This window comes from Diorhabda sublineata, chromosome 1 (genome assembly GCF_026230105.1).
Source record: "Diorhabda sublineata isolate icDioSubl1.1 chromosome 1, icDioSubl1.1, whole genome shotgun sequence".
In the NCBI taxonomy this organism is placed as follows: domain Eukaryota; kingdom Metazoa; phylum Arthropoda; class Insecta; order Coleoptera; family Chrysomelidae; genus Diorhabda; species Diorhabda sublineata.
In genome coordinates, this window is record NC_079474.1 from 25,728,800 (window position 1) to 25,755,843 (window position 27,044).

At 32.3% G+C, this 27,044-nt stretch overlaps 1 protein-coding gene across 2 annotated transcripts in view; it reads left to right on the plus strand.

The window, feature by feature from the left end:
* LOC130448965 (CUGBP Elav-like family member 4) overlaps window positions 1-27,044 on the plus strand; it is a 1,535,225-nt gene that overhangs the window by 573,837 nt on the left and 934,344 nt on the right. The window lies entirely within an intron of this gene.

Consider the following 27,044-nt stretch of genomic DNA (forward strand, 5'->3'; position numbering starts at 1 on the left):
TTAATAATTCCAATAGTAAGTATTAAATATACACAGTTTAACAATACCAGTTACTTCGAAATTAATTGCGCTTTATGATATCTATTACATCTAATGATAATTAAAGAGTAGATATTGAACGAAGGAGAAACTTAAATAATTACATCTAAACATACAAGTGTCACTTGGCACACCTCAAGAAAATATGCGAGCTCTATCCAAACGGTGATCAGTCTCTGTCGACTCATTCTTAGCACCAGCCGATTCAACTTTGTTTCAAAAGAGCAGTTGGTAGTGGAAGTACCAATTCTTGAACTAATTAGACCCCTTGCATTATAATCAAGATATTGTAAGTAGACTGTGATTACTGAAACTTCTACAATGTCTTTAACCACGGTTTATAACTAATAAATCATCGTGGGACCACCTCTCCGGAACAAAAAAAAAAAGATTAACATGGTTATAAAAACAGTATGATAATAAATACGTGAAAGTGTTCAATAGCTCAAAAGTTAAAAGTATTGCTTATAGTAAAACTCAACGGTTTGGCGTAGCTACTTATCTTGACACGTGTCGGCAAATATATGTAGCAATAACGAGAAACCATTGATTGACTCACCAAAAATTAATGTCTATTATTCTCACTTACTTTGAACCACGAGTAAGTAATGAAGGAATGAAGATAAGTAATGTATTGATTGTTGAGGCAATTAACGCAATTTAGTTTAATTTGCCTGCCATCTAAACTCCCTACCATCTACGTCAGGACTTTCAGTTTGGCGCGTTTGAGACGATCGGCAGATCTTCGGCCATAATCGGTCCGAAGACAGCGCGATAATTACCATAAGTTGAACTTATTGTACATGTTGAAGTGATTTTAACAGGTACAGTACAAACTAAGTAAGAATTTTTTTATTGGTTGATGATATTCATACTAAACAGTGTCTTCAGTAGGTACAGTACTGTTCAGAAAAACGCATACTTTGTTTTACCAAACAGCGGGGCATTATTTTGCTTGTTTATCTTATTCCAACTGAAAAAATCCATAAAATCTTCATTGTCACTTAGTAACATTTAGTTAGCATGAACAATAAACGTTCCCGTAAACTCTTTAAACAGTTCTTATAGTGAATTTTTAATTCACGACGAGCATTCTGAACGGCTTTATTTGAGCTAAGAGTGCAATATCACCTCTCTAACTTAACATTCTCCACAAAATCTCCGTTGTGCCTCACTGTTTTTTCTATCGTTGTTAGGTTGTCATCCTCCATGTGACTCAATATATAATGCACATTATAATAACTACAGATTCTATTGCCAGAAACTATAGAAAACAATAATATATTTCATTAGGAATCTGGACATAAGGATTTTTCCGTGCGCGCGTGACAAATTCTTTTGTTAGGTGAGAAAGTGAAGCAAGCACAGAAAACTCCATTTCTGGACGTGTAATGAACGCTACTTTCTATCATACTTTCTAAATACAACGCAAACAAGGGTGAGAATTAAATTTAGAACATTTTATTTTCAAAGTTATCATTTCAATAGAAGTGATATATTCATTCTCGGTATTGTTTTATTTTTTGTTAGTTCTATAATTTTATAAATTATATCCAGAGAATCCAGATATTCCTGAAAACATATCACATGTAGCGGCACAAGGAAATGCAGATTTGTTACCAGCAAAACCCAGGTCGAGATATGAACACGACTATTCCTTTTATGGAATGGCGAGATCTCAAAAAAGTTAAAACCATAAGTGATGATATTCTTCTAGTTTATGTTTTCGAAAAAGCTAAAAATATAGAATCTTCCACGTTATGTAGACAGTTCCCAATACTATAGAAGAAATTGCTGGAAACTCAAACTGGAATTTATACGAAAAAAATTTAGGGTATTAACGGTAGAACAAGTAACCACATTTTTTACGAAGCTTCAAATGGAAAATATCTACTAGCACAAGTGATTCTAGTGATCGTGATCTTCGGAGTATGTCGTAGAAGATAATAGGCGCTTAATTATTGTGTTTTAGCGAGATGGAAATACTATGGCAAGTTTGATTATTACCAATGAGGGATATACATTCAAGACCGTAAATAATCAGACCTACGGCCTAAAAATATGAAAAGCAGTAAATTGTTTATTGCAAACCGAAATCGAAGTTGTTACGCACAACACGTCGAATGCCATTCCATCATCGCTGTCCCGCAAAATAGCTGAAATTTGAAAATCCCAAATAATATACCGGACATGGGCTAGGTCGTTCTTCTGTCGGTGGAAAACGGCTCATTCTAAAAAAACATGGTGGATAGCTTTCTTTCATCAAAGCAAAAGGATACACAGAAGAATCCATACAAAGGAAAATAGATGTTTAAAAAAAAATTGTCCAAGCCTTCTCACTTACGAAAGACAAGCTCTGCGACATTTATCAGGAAAATATCAACATCTGCGAGCCGCCCGCTTCAATACTTGAGTTCTAAAGAATGATATACCAAAAGGATTAAACATCTGCAATAATACAAATTGTACAATAAATGTCATCAAAGATTCCTTTATATACTAATTGTTGTTGATTAGGTCGTACTGTTTCATTTGGCACACGGAAAAATTGGAGATTGGGAAAAATTTTTTGTGTGCAGTTCTAAAAATGCCACCTTTAGGTCTTACTAAAAACAGATGTAAACAAGTTACTAGTACTGACGGATAGCGACGAAAAAATTCTCTGTATATGCTGTCTGTTGAATGAAAATGAGCTGTTTTTTGATTGTCTTATCATGTATAACTGTCAATCTAAAATAATCAATATCATAAAATATTGATCAACTGATAACTATTTTGATACATATGGTATTCCTCGAAATATCATTCTACTAACACCACGAATTTTACAATTATAAATTTCCATCTTAATTATAATTTCACTATTACGGTTCAACATTTTTGTTGTAGTCAACAGGTTCATTTGGCGTTACAATTAAATTCAAGATTTCCAACTAAAGCCAAGCGCTGCTGGAAGCGAGCTGTAATGGAAAAATAAGCGGATGCATTTGTCAAGTCGTGGTCTACCAATAACATCTCTGACTCATCCACTGAAAAAGATGAACATATCCAGGAATATTTTGTTGTTTTGGCATTTATCCAATTTGTATGTTCCGTGCTGTATTATCGAAACATTTAACTGGAATTTCCTGGTTCGAGATGCAGTTTGCATAAATATGCCAGTTTCGGTATCGAATTTATTAATACTTAAAAATAGTACGGCAGACTTAAATTGGATTTGAAATAAATTTTACCAAATCATTTGCTTTGAGTTTATGGATCACTATTTTGTGAGGTAGAAATATAGAAATAGTTGAAAATATTGTGCGGAATAAAAGAACCTATCAATTTCGAAGGAAAATTGGTATATTGGAAAAACGTTTTCATGTCATTATTGAGTTTCTATTGATGTCCAGAGTAAAATGTTTGATTTCAAATAATACAGCTTGTATAAGTTATGTTGAAGAATTTTAAATTGAAATTATTAGGAAACTGATCATGTTAAAACCGTAAGACATTTATCTGTCATTGATTGTCTTCAAATACCATGAATATTTGGTCAGTAATATAGCGATAAGGAAAAATAATGATTCCCATGATGAAATTTTTTGGTGATCATAGAAAACATATCACAGGGTATCTAGCAGCCTTGAAAATCGAAAAAACCGTAAAAAGACAGGAATTTCGCAGAGCTAGGGAAAACCGAAGATTCGACGAAAATTTTCTAATTAGCCGTGAATTTTCAGTAATTTTGAGTAAGCCTTCTAAGCATAGCAAGTTGATGAAGATCAAAATCCTTCCAACTGATCTCGAAAATCGCATTATCTAATCGAAACAAAATGTTAGACCTCTCTGCGACTGCTTACATATCTAAGTACGCCTAACTTGTTAGGCATGCTTCAATTTGTTCAAGACGAGAAATGTTCTCATCCATCACTTAACGCTTTGAGTTCTCCCTGAAATTCTGTTCAGTAAGATGAATGTTCCTCAAAAAAGCAAGTCACTACATCTGTACTTGAAAAAATCCATTTCTTCTTTGCAAAACACGAATCAGAAACCATCATGTGCAAGTTTCAAAAACGTGTAAAAGTTTTTCGATGATAAAGTAGTGCTGGCTGCACTAGCTTTCTTTTAGTCCTTATCCGAAGAACTAGAGCCATTTAAGGAAGTGACTGGCCCCTAACTCCATTTCTTTATGAATAACTTAAGGAGGCGGTTCGTTGCAGACGAAATTATAGCACTTTCTATTTTAAAAAAGATAATGGTTTATTCTGTAACCTCAAACAGTGCAAGATACGATTTAGTGTAGTATGCCATAAGAGCGGATTTGACAAAATGCATTGGCGATAAGGATCTGTCGATCTTTCACAAGTGTTGTAAAAACTGTTTGATGTATACGGTTTCCAAGTTTTTGGAAAAATGCTCCAACACTCAAATCAACTGAAGCAATAAGTTTAGTTGATCCCAATAAGACTGTGAATGATCCAGAACAATCGGTGCATCTAATTTCTGAAGCATTTGATATTTTGTTCGATGTAAACAAATGCAACGATACCACATTGGAAGAAGCAGACAGGGCTTTAAGAGATATTCTGAGGAATCAGATCACTTACTATTCCAGATGTGATAGAGTGCAACTCCATCTAATAATTTCTCACGGTAATGCGATAGCAGAAGAGGATTCTTTGTCAATAGATTTTGGTTGAAAATTTGAAAGAATCACTTATGGACCAAAGATTAATATAGGATTCTCTACAAATAAATTGGTGAACTACAGAATGTAGATATTTCTTATGAGGAATGCTTACTCAAGATATAATGCAGCACGCAAAGAAAAATAACCAGAATATTTGCTGGAAACTGAAAAAAGAACTAGGAAAACAGAGAGAAAAACTGGGAATAAAAAAGAAAAAATCACAACACTACCAAAAAGAGCTTCAGCAGTGGAGAAAGAATTAGTTGAATTGAAAAAATGACTTGGTTGGTTTATACCTATATTTTCTAAAATAAATATCCATCATGACAAAATTGTAGTAAACTCACGGAATTCCAACAGAGAAAATGTGAAAACCAACTTAGAATAACCAGGAAAAAGACGGAAATTTGAATTTCAATTTTTTCTATACACCCGTATCATGAGTTGATCACTTATTTAATGATAAGTATCCAAATCATAAGCATATTACCAGAACTGAAGTTTGGAGGATAGTAAAATTTTTTTAAAAAGTAGGTTCTACTAAAAATTACCCTAAAGACCGTAAATAGTGATGATAAATCTTTGAAGGTTTCACAAAATGTTATTAAAGTTACTTGTACTCTCTTACATTCATTTAAAAATTGCACTACATGATTTTGTAAGAGAAGAGTAAAGTAAAGCTAATACAAAAATTAACTGAAATAAATCATTCTTAATAGAAAGCAATATCAACAGCTTCAGAAGATTAGTGTTTTATCAAATTTTGTTGTTGCTCTTCAAAACTATTTCTGGAAAAAATATGGTGACAAGTTACACATTATAAATTTTCTCGTAGTTCTTATAATAAAAATAAATAATAAATGTAAAAAAAAATTGAGTCATATCAGATTTTTTTAAGAAATATATATGAAACTCCAGTTTTATTATCAGCTCTAAAAAACATGTTTTCTTAGACCAGTTCGTATTTCGCCTATATTTGGAGTCCGAAGTGTTTTTAAATAAGGACCAACAGTAGTCTGCAAGACTTCCTGATTCTCATTTTCGTTGTTGGCGCTTTTAAATTTTAGAATGAAAAAGATTATTTTTAAGGACGGATTACATCCCAATTCAAAATAGGCAATGAGCATTTTTTATAAGGTCAGAATATTGAGGAGATCTGTCGCTACCCAAAAAGTTTTCAGGAACTTTAACAAATGCCATCTAAGCTTCACTTTCTTCTTCATATAATATTTTGACGTCGGGTGCGACATATACACTTTCCTTTATATCAGCGTCACTCAACGAGAACATTTTATTTTAAATTTGAAACCAGTTCCATCTTTGTCCATGACTTTTAAAAAAATTGACCAGCCGTAATATGATGTACAAAGGTGTTAACATAATCTTTTCGGGATTAACTAAAGGTTCATTTTCCTTTTTTTTTGACCAAGACCATAAACAGTTCATATATAATTATATAATGAACATATAATGTTCATTTCTCGGCTGTTCCACTCGTATAAAAAGCCAGTACTTCGCGTAGCCAGTTTATGGTCCTAAAACCAAGTAACAACATCTTTTCTAATACGATTTTTATAATTTCGTATGTTTCTTTTAACTGAGCTTCGTAAGCTAAAGGTAGTGATGGAAATTTATTTAAGCAGTACAGCCTTTAGACTTGGCTTCGAGAAATCAATGAATAGTTTCCATTCCTCTGACCTATATTTGTAACCTAGTTTTAGCATCAATCCCTCAATGTCATTAGAGCACACTTAATCGGTCTCTTTAAAAAAAAGTCAACATATGAAGTGTGATATTTATGGAACACGGTAACTCCCGCCTTAAGCAAATTCCACTGTTTAAGTCTTCACCTTAACACTTCAGCCTTTTCTTTGGGAAAATCCAAATCTCTTATAAAATCATTGAGCTACAATTGGTTAATTCAATGTGGTGCTTGAAGATTAACTGTAAATTCTGTTTCAATTCCTCGGTTTTGCTTGAACTTTCTTCAGGAACTTCTTGCGATGATGGATTGTTTTTATTACAGGACACACTTACGTATTTTACTGTATGCTAAGGGTTTGATTTTGACCGAGCAAAAATAACAATCACTTTTGTTATTGGTAGATTTGCGCCATATCACTAATTCATCAAAAGATATTGAACCAACGAGCCAAATTTTTGCGATACAGCAGATATATCCTGGTTGCATATATCCCGTTCGAAATATGCACGATAGCACTTCTTAATTGAAGGTGTAATATTCTTTTTTTAATCTTTAGGTATAGATTCAATGCAAAGTCGTGAAAATTAATGCATTGGCGTGACTTTTCACGTGATTCAGCTGTCAACTTACTGTCAAAACTAAAGGTGCGAAAATAATTGATGATAACTCTGAGCTACTTATAAAATTGGAAAAGTGACAATATAGTAAAAAAAATTGAAACGATTTTAAACGTGAATGACAGAAACTAATATTTTTCTATCAAATTTTGAGGCGCTATCAATAAAATATTCAACAGATTTGGTTCGGGGAACATTGAGCGTTACCTAGTGTTATTCAAGATAAATTTGCAATCAATAATATGATAAAACTGCCATTGAATTTTCTTTTGTGATCTTTATTATTTTATAAACATACTGTATATAAACAGTAATATCTGATTCTTCTAAATATTTTTATAACATTTCCGTACTATTTGCACCAGTTATTGTATGAGCCCGAAAACAAGAAAATTTGCGATAGAAAGAGATTTGTTTTTTCCTAGTTGGAACCAGTCTGAGCTCGTAACACAATTCACTGACCCGCAAAACGATAAATATGCGGTTTGCCATATAGACTGAAAGGAAAAATGAAATAAATTGAATAAGATTACGTTTGTGAACATTTTTTTCTCCACATATCTAATCTTCATGAACACCTCTCTACAATTTTATATTTGTATTAACATTCACATGTTTAAATAACGTTGCTGGCTCTCTTCCATTAATATATCACAATACTCAGTGCAATTTCTATCTTTATTAAGAGAATTGGGAAGAAAATCGTTATTAAACTGTTATACAGGGTGGCGCAACAAAACGTGCAAATTATTAAGTATAGATGAAAACAATAAACACATAAGGTATTGTTGAAATAAAAGATATGATGAATAGGTATTATAATGAAATTTATTTTTCAAAAATAAGATCATCTAGATGACGGCAATCTCAAAGAAGGCACTCCTCTAAATTCGAACGCAGATTTGTGAACACTCTTATCAATAAATCTGGGGGATTGCTGCTATTTTCTGGCGGATATTTTCCTTTAGCTGATAGATGTCTCTTGGATCGTTTATTTAGACTTCATGTTTGAGGTGTTACACAAAAAAAATCAAGTGGCGTCAAGTCAGGGCTATGTGAGGGCCAAGGGATATCACCTCTTTTAGAAATTAGTCTTGCAGGAAACTTCTGTCGCATAGCCGTCAAACATTTGATGTGTGACAGGTCGCTCCGTCTTATTGGAACCAAGATCTCGTATTCGCTACTCTTGATCTCGAAAATTCTGGAGTCAAATATCTCTTCAATCGGTACACAGCGGTTGGTGTTAACGGTAAGGTTTCGTCCTCGTGAATCTTCAAAGGAGAAAGGGCCAATAATTCCTTTGCTTGAAAGTGCAGTCAAATCGTTACTTTTGAACTATGCAACGGTTTTTGATGGTTCATTTTTGTATTTTTTTTTTGTCCAATAACGACAATTTTGTCGGTTTACGAACAACGGATGATGTCAAATGTGGAAAATCAACTAAATGCCAGCCTTGTTCCAAAGTCGGTATCGTTTAATTTCTGTGTTAACTGGAACTTAAGAAGATGCAGTTTAAAATCCAACGTCAAAATTCGCTGTAAATTTCGTCGCGACAAGTTTAAAGTCACCGATCGCTTCCGAGTAGACACATGTGGATTTTCTCGTACTGACTCTAGATGTTCTTGGACGATCTTTTGCTGGTGGTTTAAACGTGAAACCGGTCTCTTCAAAACTCTTAAGTCATATTTTAATTGAATTTGTACTCGGAGCTTCATTAATGTGTCTTAATCCATATTCTGAACGATACAGTCGTCTTGTCAAGACGTATGAACAACCGTTCTCATAAAACGTGCCAACACAAAAAGCGCGACGCTTTCCGTCGAAGTAACTCATGGCTACTACAACTCCACGAGTGCAACTTTCCTACCACGCCAGGCACCCACGCCCTCGCGAAAAAAGATGATGCAATATGCACTTTCTATTGCGCCACTCTGTATGTTGAGATGTATCCTCAAAAAAGTATAATTTTTTCATAGAAATCTTGCCATATTAGTAAGTTGACCATTTATATTTCTAATTCTATTAAATTCTCCAATCACACAAAATTAAACAATTTTTAAGTGAGTGTAAAAGGTCGCACAAAAATTTATTGAGAAATAACAATGATGCAGATAATATACAGGATAAAGTATGATTTGTTGTTTTTTTTATGATACCCTAAATTTATCATATTTTACTAATTTGTGAAGAAGGGAATAACGTAATGTCAGAATCTCTATTATAAAGTCAAACCATCATTGAGTATTCTTTTCTATAGTTGGATCTGTGATATGGTGAAGTATCACTAACTTGCTTATTTATCAATTGCAAACCATTAAGGATATTAAGTACAACAATATATTGGGCAAAATATTTTATTATTCAACATATTCTCCTCTTAATTGGATACATCTATTACACCGAACCTGCCACGTCTCTACACCTATAAAAATTTTTTTTCCTTTTTCTGGAAACTAGACATCCACAGCTTTTACTACCTTCTCGTTGGCAGAAATTTTATGACCTTTTAAAGTTTTTTTTCACTTGAGGAAGGAGATGATACTTGGACGGAGCTAAATCTGGGGAATAAGGGGGGTGTTCTAGTAATTCAAACCCTAAATCACAAATTTTTTGCATGTCAACATAAGATTTATGTGCAGGGACGTTGCTGCAAAAACAAAACACCTTTAGATAGCCTTTCCTCTTCAATTTTTCTCCGTACAGTGGACAGTAATGTCTAATAGTAATTTCCAGTTATTGTTCTACCCTTATCGAAAAAATCAATCCTGATTACTCCATGGTAATCCCAAAACAACTAAAGTAAGAACTTTTACAGCAGATTTTTGGACACGAAACTTCTTAGGTCTTGGAGAGCCAGAGTGTCGCCATTCAATCGATTGTTGCTTTGTTTCTGGATCGTAGAAATGTACCCAAGTCTCATTCATAGTAACAATTTGGTTTACGTCTACATCGTTTTCAAATCGAGCAAAGATCGAACACGATGTTTCTACCCTTGCACGCTATTGGTCAACATTCAAACATTTGGGGATCCATTTTGCAACAATTTTTCTCCTGTCCAAATTGACGTGAATTATATGATGAACGCATTTGTATGAAATATTCAGTGCTTCAAATATCCGTTTCAGCCCAATTCGATGGACTTATAAAATCATGTCATGATATTTTCAGGGATTTACACAGAAACTGGCCTTTCCGATCGGTCATCGTCTTCAATGAAAAATTCACCAGTTTTGAAGCTTGCAGTCCAATTTTTCACGGTTTCATATGAAGGACATTGTACACCACGGGTATTGAGCATATCTTCGTAAATCTGCTTACCTCTTAACCCTTTTAAATACAGGTACTTGATGATGGCTCGATACTCCAATTTTTCGATCTTCACAATTTACGTGGATATCTTTTTTTTTTAATTTATTGCGTAACGTTGGTTCAGTTTTTTGACGTCAAACTTTACACTGACACTTCTAATAAGTTATTATTCGTTGCTATGGCAACGCAATATTTTGTTTATGCATGGAACTGGTCTAGACTAATTAGATATCAATACATCTTCGTACTCACCCGACGAATCGAATTTTATTGAGGTAAATCATCTATTCTCTGTACCTTAATTACTTCAATGCAATTGGTCTAAATTTAAAGAATAGAAACGTTCGGTCCAGCAGAACAGGAAAATTTTCAAATAAGTTTGTTGATAGGCTTTTCTATCAAAAATGGGAAGTCATCCAATTTGAAGCCGTTAATGTTCATACAATTATCATAATCTAAAAATATAGTGAATGACTAAAGAAAAATTACATCGTAATAGGTTTCGACGATTTCATTGGGAAACTGCTATTATCAACTAGTTTTACTTGATGTGAAGTATTTCATGTATTCATTGTGAATTGTGTCATACCTGTAGTTTTTTTTAGATTCAGTTGATTGGGATGCTTTCTAAAATAATTCTTACTTATTTAATCCTTATATCTAGATACCCTTATGGGTGTAAAACGAGGGGCTGAACTTTTTTTATACAGTCTTTTCTCCAAATTCTTTGCTCCATTTCTTTCGAATTTTTGTTTATTGCACTACCTCATGCAGTTTCTTCCCTCTGTTCACAATCGCTTTGTCGATTTCGTCCATCCAGGTCTCTCTTACTCTTCCTCTGTCTCGCAATCTTACTGTTTTGGCTTCTAGTATTATTCTGGTTAGGTTATCATCCTTTTTACTTGTCACAATCATTGGTTGATTTTCTCCTATGTTTTGCTTTAAAGGTTTTCAATTTAATATATGCTTGATTGTTTCGTTTTTGATGTAATATAATCAAGTGTTGTTCTCAATTTTCAGGAGGAATCTCATTTCCGTTGTTTTTCAGTCGTTGTCCATGTGTCGGAACCATACCACTTTTATATTCTTGGGTATTCCATTAGTCCTCAGTAAAGATGTTTTTATCGCGTTAAATCAATGGTTCTAAAACTTTTTTGTTTCATAGACCACATTCAGAATTTTTTGGATCCAGTGACCGGATCTTGACATGAAAAGAATTATATCTATAGAAACTTGTATTGTAGTTTCAATGACGAATTAATAATTTTAGAAAAAAAAAGAGATTAAAATTCATTACTTGACAGGGTTAATCATTTGATACTAAAAACAACCAAATAAATGTATAATTGAATTTTGACTGATTGTGCTGTGAGTATATATCAATAAGTTAATTTCGAAGAGATATGAGAGCTGTATATAAATTTTTTGATATAACAAGGAAAAACAAGAAATTTCCTATATAATCATTATTATATTTCAAACTAGTCTCCTTGTGCATAGGTTGCTGTAATCTTATTATTGTTTCAATGTATGGTTCCCGCATATCTACCAAAAAAAGGCTTTTATGTATGTGATCAAGTCTCCGTCTGATGATTTCTCTCCTGTAAGGTAAACTTCTTCCGAACAGGTTTTGACAGCTTTTTCAATTCAGGAGTATAGAGTCGAATCTAAGTTTCATCTATATTTATGAATGAACCTGAAAAATTGACTCATTTTGATTAAATTATATCCATAGGCATGGGAAAGTTGAAATCTAACAAATCCGATCTTTGATATGTCAATAGCCTTTTTGTCTCTATATAACCTCATTATAATGGTCGGTCAGTGGTGGATTTACTCATAGGATTATTAAACGGAAACCGATTGTCCAAAAAAGGTGGAATTCCAGTGAGAATCTTTCGACACATTCGGAAATATATAAGGTGTTCCGGGATGAGAAAAATTCAGGAAAAATTCAGGAGTGAGTAGATGACAGTAAAGCTGTCAAGCAAAAAATGACTTTTTGTGGAAAAATCGATCGAAAAATTCATTTGTGCTATCTTGAGATTGTACAGTTATGAATTATTACCCATTGGGCATGAGCCACCTCTGGATTATAGTGTAAAATTATTTATTTTGTCAAACACACTACATGGACATAATCATCCTTCAAAATTTCATAATGTTCGAATGTATAATTTGGAAAATATACTTGAATATAGTTCTTATTTCGCAACTTGAAAGGCCTATAACTCAGAAACGAGGGATCGTGAGAGAAATTTTTTTGTATGTCGAGCATCATTTTCACGTCATCCACTTATTTCTGAATTTTTCGCACTAAGTCCCGGAACTCCCTGTAGTTCTCAACTTGATAGTGGCTATTGAGCTATTTCAATGTTCATTAAAGTTGTCTTAACGGTCATTAAAACATTGTCCTTAAATGCAGAATGAATATCAAGAAATTTTAACCATTGGATTACGTAACGAAAGATAGAATTTATTATTAATAAAATTTTTAACAGCTTCTCTATCCTTCATAAAATGAAAGTAATCTTTTATATTTTTCCATAAATTGCCCCTATATCTTACATCACACATAACTTAAACCAGTAATCCTGGATTAATAACAGTTGATATGGATGAAGTCACGTAAATAATCGAAGAATTCCCTGCAGTTTAGTAAAAATTTTAGTCACCCAAGTATAAAAATAACCGCAATGCAGTGATACATTCAAATGTGTATGCACTCATAGATATCGCATTTCCATACAGATCGTTTATTGGTTGATTCGTAATTTTTCTTCCAGTCAAATATTGTATCCATTCGCATTTCCACATTCCACTTTACGTCGTTTTTAGAAGCAATGATGGTATGAAATTTGAAAAAAAAATACTTTGAGTGAAATATATACTGAAGCATTTGAAAACATACATTTTTCATTCAATTGCAAGTTTATCTAAGATATTTTGCTAATATCATAACATGTGATAATAAAACAAACTTTTAATTCTCACCATGCTTACGAGAAAAAATTTCTCTTCTAATCACATATAAATAAAACCAGAAGGTTATAGTTATAGGAGTTATAGACGTTATAAATATTAACAATATCACCATGTTAGCGATTTCTACTAATCAATATATTTAGGAATATTATTCATATTGCTTAGTATATTGCGTAGATATAAGAACATAAAGAAGATAAACCAAGGCGTACCACCAAGAGGATTAGCACTTCAGGCAACCAACTCTGCGAACCCGTTAATTTGCTAATCAATGCTTTGAAGAGGTAGATCTTCAATAATGTGTATACTATAACAATAACTATACCTTTGACTAAAGACCTTACCAATAATTTTTGAGCTACGATTATGTCTGTGTGCATGACGGTCGTAGGATAAGATGTCGTCATAGAGAACATAGTATTGGATAAAGCTCTCTAAAGGCATGTGCACAGGACTCATGAAGTGATATTTTTGGGACTATTTCGTATTGTAGTTGATCAGAACTCATGTATACTCTGATTACCTCCAATCAAATATCTTCACTAAATAAATATCAATCAAAAAACCTAAGAAACATTTTTGTACGACATTTTATGCACGAAGGATCAATTAGTCGCAAAATCATAATGTAATGACGTTAAATTGGTTTTGTAGAATACACTATTCATTCATCAAAGCTGCATACCAACAGGCATCCCAAATTAGTAGATGAATTCTCATAAATCATCTTCATCACTGATCCAAAAGTAATTACTTGCAATTAAATAATGTGTTTGAAATTAACGAGGGTTGTTTGTAATATTATAGTTTTAATGCAATTAATATCATTGATATTTTTATATTGTGACCATTTTAATGAAATTCCAATCGATTTTCAATATATTGCTACACAAGGTGTTTTTTATAACAATCATTAAAAAACATAAAATCAACCCAACATCAATTCTCTCCATAAATAATATTATGTCTAATCGAAAACATATCATAATAAGAAACTTCAAGCTCCTCATAATAGCCATTAACTGCAGACATCACCTCTTCTTTGTTGACCACCAAGCCATTTTTTCAAGTCTGGCGAATAGGAGGCATGTGGTAGCAATTAAAATTTTATCAAATTTACCAATTTTGGCCATTGTAATGACGGATGTGTAAGCTGGTGCTTTATTTTGATGAAACAACACTATCTTCTTAGCCAATTGCGGCAGTGTTTGCTCTATTTATTCGTTCAAACGATGCAATAATTTCGCAAAATACTCGTCGTTGGTAGTTTTTCATTGTTCGTTTCTGTGAAAAATTGCCAAAAATTCGATGGAAACATTTTTACGACGCTGTTTTTGTTCCATTGTGAGTAAACGCGGTACCTATTTTGCGCACAGCTTTCTCATATTCAAATTTTCAGTTTCAATATGCGATGTATCAGATTTTTTGAAATGCCTACTATATCTGTTAGCTAGAGCACTTCCAGTCCACGATCATATACTGCCGCTTTGTGGATTTTTTCATCATTTCTGGTGTCGTCACCTCATTTGGTCAACCACTGCTGGTCTTCGCGGGTCCTACGACTTTTCGTTTAATTGTTGCTACCCAATATTTTACAATTGATAACGGAAGAACAGTCCCACTCAGGGTAGAATCTAGTTCAGATTCAATATTGGTTGGGCTAAGGCCTTTCAAATATAAATATTTTTTCGCATTAAGATGACCAATTTTTTCCGTGTTCACAAATCCATTGGAAACTTTCAGTATTTATATCTACCAAAGAAGTACTAAACAACGTGGCGTTGAAAAATATGTTGTATAGATTGTGTACAGTTTTCAACAACTACCGTCATCTCTATGTCAGGCCAGGTACCTCTTGGATAAATTTTGTCAAGCTGCAATTCTATGAAAACTTTTGAAAAACTCGAAAATTTGTTGCTTTATGTTCAATCGAAATAACAAAATGGAATTGATAGTATGAGAAAAATTTTTCATAAATGTGTTGATGTTTTCTAATTGCGAAAATTCAAAATAGCGGTCTTGTGAACTAATTTTATACATTTTTTGTCAATTCGTGTTAATTCTATGAACATTTACAAATTTAAGATGCGATTTGCGGATATCAACAGAATTAAATTTGTAGTTAAGTACACAGTAGGAAAAAAATTTTCATTTTCGATTGAAAAATTGATGTTAGCTTCGGCTATGAATGATAAAACCACATAATTTTATGGAAAAATTCAATACAACCATCAAAAACCAAGATACCGATAAAATATAGTCTACAAGGTAATGACAAGTTTATAAAGAATCTGGAGCTCCTGCATCGATATGCTTTTGACCAGTGACATAATATTCTTTATGAAGAAGCATTGATCATGATTTCTCAAAGTCATTGGACTCTACGTTAATGGTATTAAATGATTATTTATTCTGTTCAATAATAACTCAATTTGAAAAAAAAGTATGACATAGCAATATCAGGGGATAGTAATTGTTATTCAAAATTTTGGCAAAAATATAATGGTATCCCTGTTAAGTATCGTTTTGTGATAGTTTAGGACTTTTTGTAAAACATCAAATATTTGACATGCAGTAGAATTATATGCTGGATATATAATACAACGATGCGGTCAAATTTGAAATATTCAAACTTTGAGCGAAGAACAATAGTGAGAAGAAAGCTACAAAGAGATAATATTCTAAGTTTAAACCAGATATTAGTTTTCAAGTAAAAATATATTATAAGAATACGGGAGTATACGAGAGAAGATAAGAAACTTAGCATCTTCGGGAATGAAAATGTTACTTAAATTGTATGTTACCTACTCTATTTGAATACAACCACACAGCCTCATAAACGTGCTATTCCTTTCACCAAATTCATTGAGTCACTCATATCTATTCTTAATATAAATATCATCTCTTTAGTTGGCCTTCCTATCCTTTGTTAAATGTTTTTATAAATAGGAATATTCAATGAATACAATGTCCCCTATGAATTAGTTATTTAGATCTCTAATATTTGCTTAACTTAACTAATAATAGATTCAATGGAACGGAATTTAATTTAAATGTTATCGCTAAATTTTTTCAAATTGGAAAACAAAATTAGAGAGATATGCAGGAGCATTAGTCTGAGTCTATTGCGAATTCGCAATTGTCACCAACATTCCATTATTAATCCGTTTTCCAAATGAATTTCCACTGTCCTTCCCTATGTTCACTCTCACAGTTATGAACTGCAGACCTAATTATTTTCTAATTTGACATGATTTGTGAGTAGATTTTGCAAGAGAGCATTAGATTTTCAGTTAATTGCTTTTTTGGCACTTGTATAGTAGAAACAATTACCATCAAGAATATGTTTATCGTTATCCTTGAGATGATATGAAACTGAAATGTACAGTGTGAGATTTTCTCATAAATCAGATATACTTACATTAAACAACAATATTCTTTCGGGATGCCTATCATTTTCTCATTTACGGCTTCGATTCTCACTTAGTTCCTTGGAATGTAGGCGTCACTTTGAGAAACATATAGCAAGATCTGCTTTGTAAAGCAGATTGTCCAACACTTGGATGGTTAGCTTGAAGGATAATGCAGAATGAACTGATGCATTACCGTAATGAAAAATCTATTGATTTTCTTTCCACATTTGAGTCTTTTTTCCCTTATTATTTCTCTGCCATTAAGTTCAGAAAGACATTCAAAATTTAAGCTAGCTCCATTTTATCACATTAGATCACCAATTCTACCGATATTGTCATCCGTTTTCGACTTGGATGGGCAACCCAGTCAAGAATTTTATTGTCCATTCTCGGTTATTGTAAAAACCCTCAGATAAATAATTAAAATATCAAGAAACAAGTTTTTACTGCGATTAACTTCTTCCAATAAATTGTTAGTTTAATTTTCAGTTTTCTTAAGTTCATTGATGTACTTTCACATTTTTCCGGTGAAACAAAGAAACAACTCTGTTGCGAATGAAGGCATTATATTGCTTACAATAGCAAAAGGCACTGCATCTATTATATTATATTAACGGTTGGTGCAGTACAATATCTTTGTTGCAATCTATTTTTTTATTTTTTTTTTTTCATAATTTTTTTGGTGAACATGGAGTTGACATTTTTCAGTTAATATATCAAATATATATATATATATATATATATATATATATATATATATATATATATATATATATATATATATTGTTTTGATTATAGGTCTTACTCAATCAATATTATTTGAAAATGTCCAAGTATCAAGAATTTGAGGAAATTTGTATGAATTTTCATGCAAAGTATAAGAAATATCATAAAATTGTGATAAGAGTGAACTAAAACCAATTAAGAATGTATTTTCAATGTTAGTGTTAATGGACTATAACAAATTAATTTAATATAATCAGCAAATATTCTCGTCGTTGCTGAAAGCTTGAATTAGATTCCATCAATGTGACATAAATATACAAACTTTGATAATAGTAGTCACCTCAACTATAGTCCTCGTGCATTGGAGTTGTTGAAACAGTATTACAATTCATCTAATTTCAATTTTCATCGGAGTGTGTCATCTCTGCTGTTTGCCAGAAGCTAAAGTTCGAGAAAAAGTTCAGGTATGCAAGTAAAATACACACCTATTCATTTAATCAGAAGGAAAAAGTAGGAAATTAGATAAAAATTATGTCATGATATTTTAGCTTAACTTCGATATACATGTTCTAGTGTGATTCCAGTAGGATTGTTCTTATCCTCTCCCTCTCTCTCTTTCTCTCTCTCTCTTTCTCACTTTCTCTTTCTCTCTCCTAGAACAACTTTCTGAAAAATTATTACCATGGTAAAAGGTATACTAGGCCTGGTTATTGAATAACCAAACGGCACACCTAGAGGGTGTCCTAGACGTAGTGCGTTGAATATCTAGATCTTTACTATGCACGTCCCAAAACACGTTTCCGTCACTATTATGAACTTTGAAATGAATGTGTTTTTTTTTCTCGTGCCGAAAACAAAGTATAACGGAAAACAGGAGTCAAGTATCGATCTCAAATTTCTCGTTAAATAGAAAAAAACTCCGACCGAGTGCTATAAATTGTTGCAATGCCTATAAGGACAATTCTCTATCTAATTCTCTATCACGTGCGCTTATTTTTGAGTGGTGTAAGCGCTTTAGTGAGGGCTGAGAGAGCACATCAAAATTCAAGGCAATGCTGATCGTTTTTTTTTTCGACATTAACGGTATCGTGATGACTGAATGGGTTTTAGAGAGTCAGACTGTCAATCAAACTTACTATTTGTCAGGCAACACTGCATAAACGAGTTCGTAAAAATCGGCCCGAGTTGTGTAAGAGCAACTCGTGGATTTTGCACCAGGACAACGCACCTGCCCATAACGCGCTATCTGTGAAGCATAATTTGGCCAGTAAACGCACTCCAGTGCTCAAACACCCGCCGTACTCACCAGATTTAGCACCATGCGACTATTTTTGTTTCCGAAGATAAAATTTGCTTTGAAAGGGGCCTGATTTGAGTCGATCGAAGCGGTAAAGCAATAAACGGCAGAACTCCTGAAGGTACTCACCAAAGAAGACCTCCAGCACTGCTTCGATCAATGAAAAAAACCTATGGAAAGGTATGTGGTGAAGTGAGGGAAGTATATTGAAGGGGAACATTCGAATTTTTATAATAAAATCCTTTTTCCTAACAAGTGTCGTTATTTATTAGCCAGATCTCGTATATCATGAATTTAGTCATAACATACTACTATTTTCACTAAACCAACATACCGTCGGCTTAATTTGCAAACATTGTAACTAACTTTTACATCAGTCACAAAAACCATGAAAAAAATGTAATGAAGACTCAACCTATTTTTTTATAAAGGATTGAAATAGTTGCCAGATCTCAAATTTTGAGAAAATAATTGAAGAAAAACAGTTCAAGTTAATTAACACGGAATGCGGTTTCAATTCAATTTTTGTAGCTTTCACGTACCCTTCTGTTAGATGCGTTTTAGAAATTAACTATCAAATTGTATTAAAATATTAATGTAGTGTTTTAAGACATAAGCCAACGATATACGACATTGCAAGTTGGAAAACTCAAATTCATCAGAAGGTAATATAATTTCGCAGGGGGTATCTGGAACATTTTCGACAGGACAATGCTACTACTCCCGTTAAAGGGATTTGACGTTTTAAAAAGTATAGTTAAACTACGAGATCACTAGAGACTTATCTTTGACATCTTAGATCCGCTGTTCATGCAACACAACTCAAAATATTAAAAAACACGAAGTACAGTCGCATTCTAGGCATTTACCGGTAAAGTAAGTCCGAAAACACACCTCATGACTGGAAGCAAACATTTTCCAGAATTTGTGCAATAAGTATAAATAAGAAATCAATATTTCTATGATGAATTTATTTCTTTCTTTTGAGGTTAAAATTACTCAACCTACTAATCAAGATTACGATTTGTAATTAGTGGATTACGTAATTTTTACTTTGTAAATGAGTTATATATTATTATTGACTGTAGAGACGACATTGAGAGTGGGTACGTTTCAAATTGATACCACGTATATTTATTATTTTCATAAAAATTCCATTTCATATGTATTTGTACTATTTCAAAAACAATACCTCATAGAATTCATATTGTGGATCCTCATAAATTTGTATTTAGTTATGCTGCGTAAGCTAGAAAAATCTACTTTATCGATCGGCACTTCAAAGTTATAACCTAGAGCAATTTTTCCTGATCCCCTCCTTTGGTTAATCCTCGTTCTATTGTTGAGCCTTTCTGATGGTAATGGAAAGGGTAATGGAGGATTATGGAAGGACGGAGTGGACGTGCTTTTATTTTCTCGTATAGAAGTTATAGAAGATTATGGACTTGAAGATTAAGGATTAAATTACTTTTTAAATTGTTTGTTTCGTTTCATCGAAAACTAAGACAGAGGCGACAGCCGCTATTAAGAAATGTTTCTCAACTTTATTTTCATCAAGAGAGGCAGCTTTATAATTATTTTAGATGGTGCTATTTAAAATTATAAAAACTTCTCCAAGCATGATTTTTTGCTTCATATAAAAAATTTACATAATTTGATTAAAAATAAATTTAATGATAGGAAATCAAGTGGATATTTTCTGTAAAATGTATAATGAAAAATCTTATTTTATATAATCGAAATTATATCAAGTACGAGAGAAATTATTCTTATATTATTTTTTTTTGTTTCAGGTGAGTGTTGAACAATCTATTCGTAAGTAGATAACAGTGCTGTAACTAGAGGATTCATTTCAGGGTTTCTGATGATAATTAGATTCCTCATATGACTCAATTTTAACCCACCGAAATCATATATTCCGTTGCTAATAATTTTTGAAGACGATATGTCTCAACAAAGAGTTTTTAGACAATCTGCAACATTGACAAACAAACCTGTTTTCGTAAAAATGTTCTTAGTTTGCCCCAGAAAAGCCTCCACCATATAAATACGAACGGCTGGAGAGTCGGTAGATTTGAGTAATTGTATCAAACCATGTGAGAAATGAGACATTTAATTGCGAAAAGAGAAAATAAGTGTGTAAATAGTGTATTCAAAATAAAAAATAGTTGTTGTAAATGTGTAAATGGATGGAATTAAAAAAATAAAACCTTTGTTTGAATTCATCCTATCAATCATGAGTTGTTAGTACATGACGAAAATTACAATACAGAATTAGATTGAGCTTATATCATAATCAGAATTTTCATAAAACAATATTTTTGGCATATAGAATGTACTAAGTTGTAGATAATATTGTAGATAGAAAAGAAAAAGGTATTTGAGAGGGATAATCTGTGATAAATTTGTAATTTGTACATAAATAGAAAATAATGTATGGGATATTAGAATAAAAAAGGTTTCACAATGTTTTCCTGATGTTGTGGATTTACCATATTATGATTTTATTAAAATAACATTCTTCTACGACAAACTTTCGTCTCAACAAAATTTTTTCCATGTTCTCGTATTAACTTATTAACGCTTAAGATGAAGTAATCCATAATAATGTACCAATGAAATTTGGATTTAATTTGAAGCTCAACCTTATTGTCTATCGTAATGTTTTTTCGTTTCAATTCATTTCACATTTCACATTATGTATCACAACACAATTCATATTTTCAATACAGTATTTATTAGTTTATGTTTTCTTCCCGAAACATAAGCTTCCATTTCTCATCTACTTTGATGTAATTTTTCCATTTTCCCGACTACTCAATCGTCCGTATTCAAATGATGAAGATTTCTATTGAAGATTAAATGTATGAGAAAACAAGAGTATTAACCAAAATTTCAGTATTTAAGTATTTCGATCACCTGATTTAGCTTTTTGCGAGTATATGCTCAATACGAATTCAGTTCAAGAATCCTTTAATTACGAAATGTGTCTTCCCAATTCCATCAGATTGTTTCCTTATCAAAAGACGGTTTTAAAATATAAATTTTCTACTTCTCTCTTATAATTCAAATCTTTTAATTGGTTTATTGTTTTTACCCACAAATTGCAATATACATAGTGTCGCGTAGATTTTATGATCGAATACATTACAACTCATTAGTGAGAAGATGTACTTCACTAACCAATGTCGAAATTATGTCTACAGTCCATAAAGATTGGTATATATCCTAAATTTAGTCATAACATTTTTCTTCTTGAAATTTTCTTTCAAACCAACGACCTTTCAAGTTGAATAAATTGCAAGTTTGCTCTATTTATTCTCTTCTGCCATAAATTATGAACTGATAACTTAACCAACCAATGCGGAAATGCTGTCTACAGTCTCCTTGTCATTCATATAGTAACGTTAGGCGTTATGCTATACTTTAGATGTGAATGTCCCACTTATAGCGTTGTTTTCTGTGATTATGCTGCAAACTTTCTCATTATAGATTATAACTCTGAAAATGTTATTGTAGAGTATTCTAAAAACTATTGACGAAATAATCCAAGAGGACAATATATTATATTATACATTAATATCATTCTCATTGTATCAATCAATTAATCAGGTGACAGTTACTGGTTTTAATAGCTTCATAATATTTTTATCAGCATTCAATTCATAAATCAGTATATTAATCAATTTCCTTAATGAGTTCTATCAACTCTTCCTCTCCTTGTGATTTATTTGTTTATATCAGTAATAATCGCATTAACTTCATATCAACTGCAATTCCTTTTGTTTCCAATCCCCGATTTAGGAAACTTCTCGACATAATCTAGTTCAATTCAGCATTTATGACATCAAAGATATGTTTCCGGTCTTGTTGCATCTACCCGATGAGGCCATCCTATACCCTTCGGTGAAGTGTCTGATTATCAATTACACAAGCAGAGATTGCGTAATTGGTCCCTAGCGATATTCTGGAATATGGGAGGAAATCGATTGTACATCGTCACATCAAATACCCTCTCGCCCCTGGCTTATACTTTAATTAAACAGAACCTTCGGGATACTCACTTGTCCCTTTACATCTACACTATGCCCATATTACGTAGAGACAATAATTGTGTTATTATCCACAGAAATTGGTATAATTTCACTGATTAATTCAATGAGTAATCTTCATTGAATTCATGTTACTTGTTATTACAAGATACAATACACATTTCTGAAGCACTCTATTGACATGTTTATGAAAATATCGACATTTTCTTTTAGAGCTCTTAATATGTTGAATACCAACTAAAAGGTAAATCGTAGGCTTTTTACCATCAGGACCATTAGAAATCAACTCACAGATTCTTCATTTTTGTACTGAATATTTTTTAATCCGAGAACAGTCGCATTGATGTTAATCGATATGGTATTTCGTCGTTGATCTGGCAAAAGTTACAATTCCAATTTTCAGACAGTAGTGTATAAATTTTTGTTAAAATTACCATTGTTTTGTGATATAATGGCTAAAATTACTAATTAATGAGTGTGAAATCAAATTATAATAGAATTTAAGTGATTTTCTTAGACAGAAAATTGACTGAGACTAGGTGTAATTTTACAATTTAATAATATAAATCCTACTCAAAAAGTAATTATACTTCATTGCTCATTATTTTTCAATAAAAATGTTTCAACATTGAAAAAATCTAGATTACTATGTTTTATTGTAGAATTACAAGAAAAATTGGATGGATACATTTGATAGATGGCGCTAGCTATGCCTTTTGCATTTATGCTTGATCAAGAACACAGCCTCTTATTTTCAAATAGTTTCTGATGTGCGAGAAGACGAGAATTTTATGTTAAAATAAAACCTGGAATAAATCACTATCTTATAATAGCTTATCAGAAATGAATAGTTTGCTGTATAGTGAATAAAAAAATATATTTTGTTTTTCAAACTAAGCTCAAGTTAATTAAGTGATAAAGTTACAACACTGCATAGTAAGTTTATATTACAAAATTATATAGTTAAATTGCTAATCAATTTTTTACTACCACTTAGTATATTTCATATAACGTTTTGTAGTTTTTTCAATCTAAATTAAATTATTTTGTTTAGAAATTTACTAAATTATTGGGCTTTGGAAGTTCCTACACATTACTGGTAAGATAACCAATGAAATTTTTAACAGTACGACAAAATTCACAAGTCCTACATGTAGTTGTTATTTAATAGTGGTAGTGCGTAACAATTCATCTACAGCGCTAATTAACTGTAAACTGTTCCACTACAGAAGTGTCTTTTTGGACTTAGTGACTTCTGCAAAAAAACAATGACGATTTGTGAGTTTTAACACTAGTGAACTAGTAAATATACTCACATTCCGTGAAGTATAAAATTAAATTTTCTTCTCTCCTGTAAACTTCAAAGTAATCATTTCGTTTATTCAAGATCATAGAAAAATTGGTCAAAAATAGACTTTCATCATTTCTTTTCAAATATAAAATACTCACTACCCATCAATTTGTGTTTTTAGGTAATAAATGTACAGATGATGTTATATCCTCCCTCCTTAAGAATGTGTACTCTAGCCTGAACAACTATCACTACACGGCAACAACTTTTGTGACTTTTCAAAGGTTTTCGATTGTGTTAATGATAATATCTTAATCAACAAATTTTAGTACTACGGTTTCAGGGGAACACCTCTCGCATCTCAATCTTCAGACTGAGAGAGCTGTTAGATATTTACTTGGACTAAACAACTTAAAACAATGTAAAAGATTAAGAACTCTTCCTTCCTTATTCATCTTTGAATCCGTTTACCTAAGTCGTAAGCACACTTCTCCAATTTCAAAAAGATCGTTACCTACATACTAGTTTCATTTTTGCTATGGACTGATGGATGTACTATTTATTATCTATTACTATTACCTATAATTTAGTTACTTGGTGGGGTTTTCCTCTGTATATTGAAATTTTATTTTAGTTTTTACAAGCTTTTCACAAGAAAGCATTTATCTCTCTCTCTATTTATCACATGTAATTATGGACAGCTTTGATTAGTTTCTATAGCATCATAAGCATTATTATTTTTCCAACAACGTCAAGCGAATATTTTATATTTTACTGTCAATAATTGATTTGTATGACAGCCAAATGGATAGTCAATAATCGATTAATATTGCTTATTTGTTGCTTCTGCTGGAAATGTCGTAGAAGAAATACGAAGCAACTTGCTTTACGAAATAGTGGCAAACACGGATTAACATTGTTGATGATGAATAAAGTTATAGGTATCTTCCATTTTTGTAGTTTAATGTTGGTAAATATGGGGTTTCTTAGAGTAAATAAGATACATGTACCATCAAAGATTTGTAAATTGCCTCATAACCCTTCGTTAAGGGTAATCGATACTTTTTATTAATTGTTACTAACGTCCTTCAAAACAGTGGCAAAATACATTGTGCACAATATAAGAAGAAGGAAAAAATTGAAAATTAAATTAAAATTAAAAAATTAACAGGATTGTAAACTAACTTCATCGAAATTATAATTGATACTAGTTGAAACTGAAGATTTTTCCTGGTAGTCCATTTATCTTTCGATGTTCGTTTCTGTCTTTGCCTGTATAGATAATATTTCTGAGAAAATTTATTGAAAATTACTTGGGCAGTTTGGGGATGAGTGCCTCTCCAGGCTTCAATGTATGAATGATGTTTCGCATTCCAAAAAGGCCGAGATGTGGTGACAAATTTGCCTCATGCGCGCTGTACCAGAACAGCTGCTACCGATAAGAACGTCAGCGCTGTGGAAAAACTAGTTTTGGAAGACCGAAGCAGTACTGTACGCAATATAGCTAAAAAATTGGGCATGAACGTAGCAAATAATTTATGAAAATTTATGAAAATCAAATGCTGTAGGGTTGGAAGCGTCTCTTGCAGCAAGATGAAGAGGAAGAAAAACTAAGCAGTGTCAGTTAAAGCTAAGGTTACACTATCAGCAGAGAAGGTGTTGTATATCGTGTTTAAGGACATGAGACGTATAATTTCCATTGATTTTCTCATTGAACAATGAACTATGAACATGAAATATTATAGTAGCCTTCTACAAAATATGGTTAAACCTGTCTACAGATCAAAACGACGCTATATTCCATTCCGTAGTGCGATATTGCTTCAAGACAAGGCCAGACTGCATATACAACTTGGCTCACAATGGAAACGTTGAATGAATTGGGTTGAGAAACACTGGAATACCCCCTTTTTAGTCCAGATTTGTCGCCTCACGGCTATTATTTATTTGGTTCATTGAAGGAAGCACTTGGCTGACTGCGATTTGAAAGCAATGCGGAGGTAGAATCATTTGTGCACGAATGGTTACGGGACAAGCAGAGAGATTTTCACGATAAAGGCATCCAAAAGCTTCCAAAAAAATGATAAAAGTGTATATAGTGTGACTATACTACTTATGAAAAACAGTAAAAAATTTCCGCTCTGTAATTTAGTAACAAAACTTTTTATAGCAAAAGTCCGGTTTATATTAGAACCAACTTGTATTTCCTTAACTTTGTTATCATGAGCCGCTGTTATATCAATCATTTTTGAAGATTCATATTGCAAAGATTAAAATTATAAGTTCTATTTTCCTTTTTATGGTCCATTTCAAATTAAGTCTGATGTTTACAATGTTTCAAATTCTCTCAAGAACATTATATTTAAAATAGTAGATGAAGCCCTAATTAGCTAGAGGCTCTTTTCTGTAATGAACGTCATAACCATTCACAATTATCAAAATTATAGGAAAAAGACACAACTACGAAAATATTACACAGTATATTCATACTAGCAAAAAATTTCGCCTTGTAAATACGAATATTACGTGTTTGATTTCTCTGAACGCGTACTCTATTTTATACAGATTGTTCCTAAGTTAAAGGGACAAAATTCATAAGATGCTTTCAAGGTGTTGATTTAAGTTCAGTTTTATTTTTCTCAATTTTTTCAGAAATTACATGCATTTGCAAAAGCATAACCACTTATACTTTCCCAAAATTCATTTGGAAGCGAATTTATTCAGTATGTATGATTTTCCACACTCGATATGTAGTTAATCATTTCATTATCATAATTCAACATATCGGCTCACTGTTGGACATGAGCCTCTCGTATATGAATCCATATATGTCTGTTCTGTGCGGCATTTATCCAGTTTGATTGCATTCTATTAATATCGTCCAACCTTACTACGGTATGCGTTTGCAAGAGGTCTATTTTTTGCCCAACGTCTA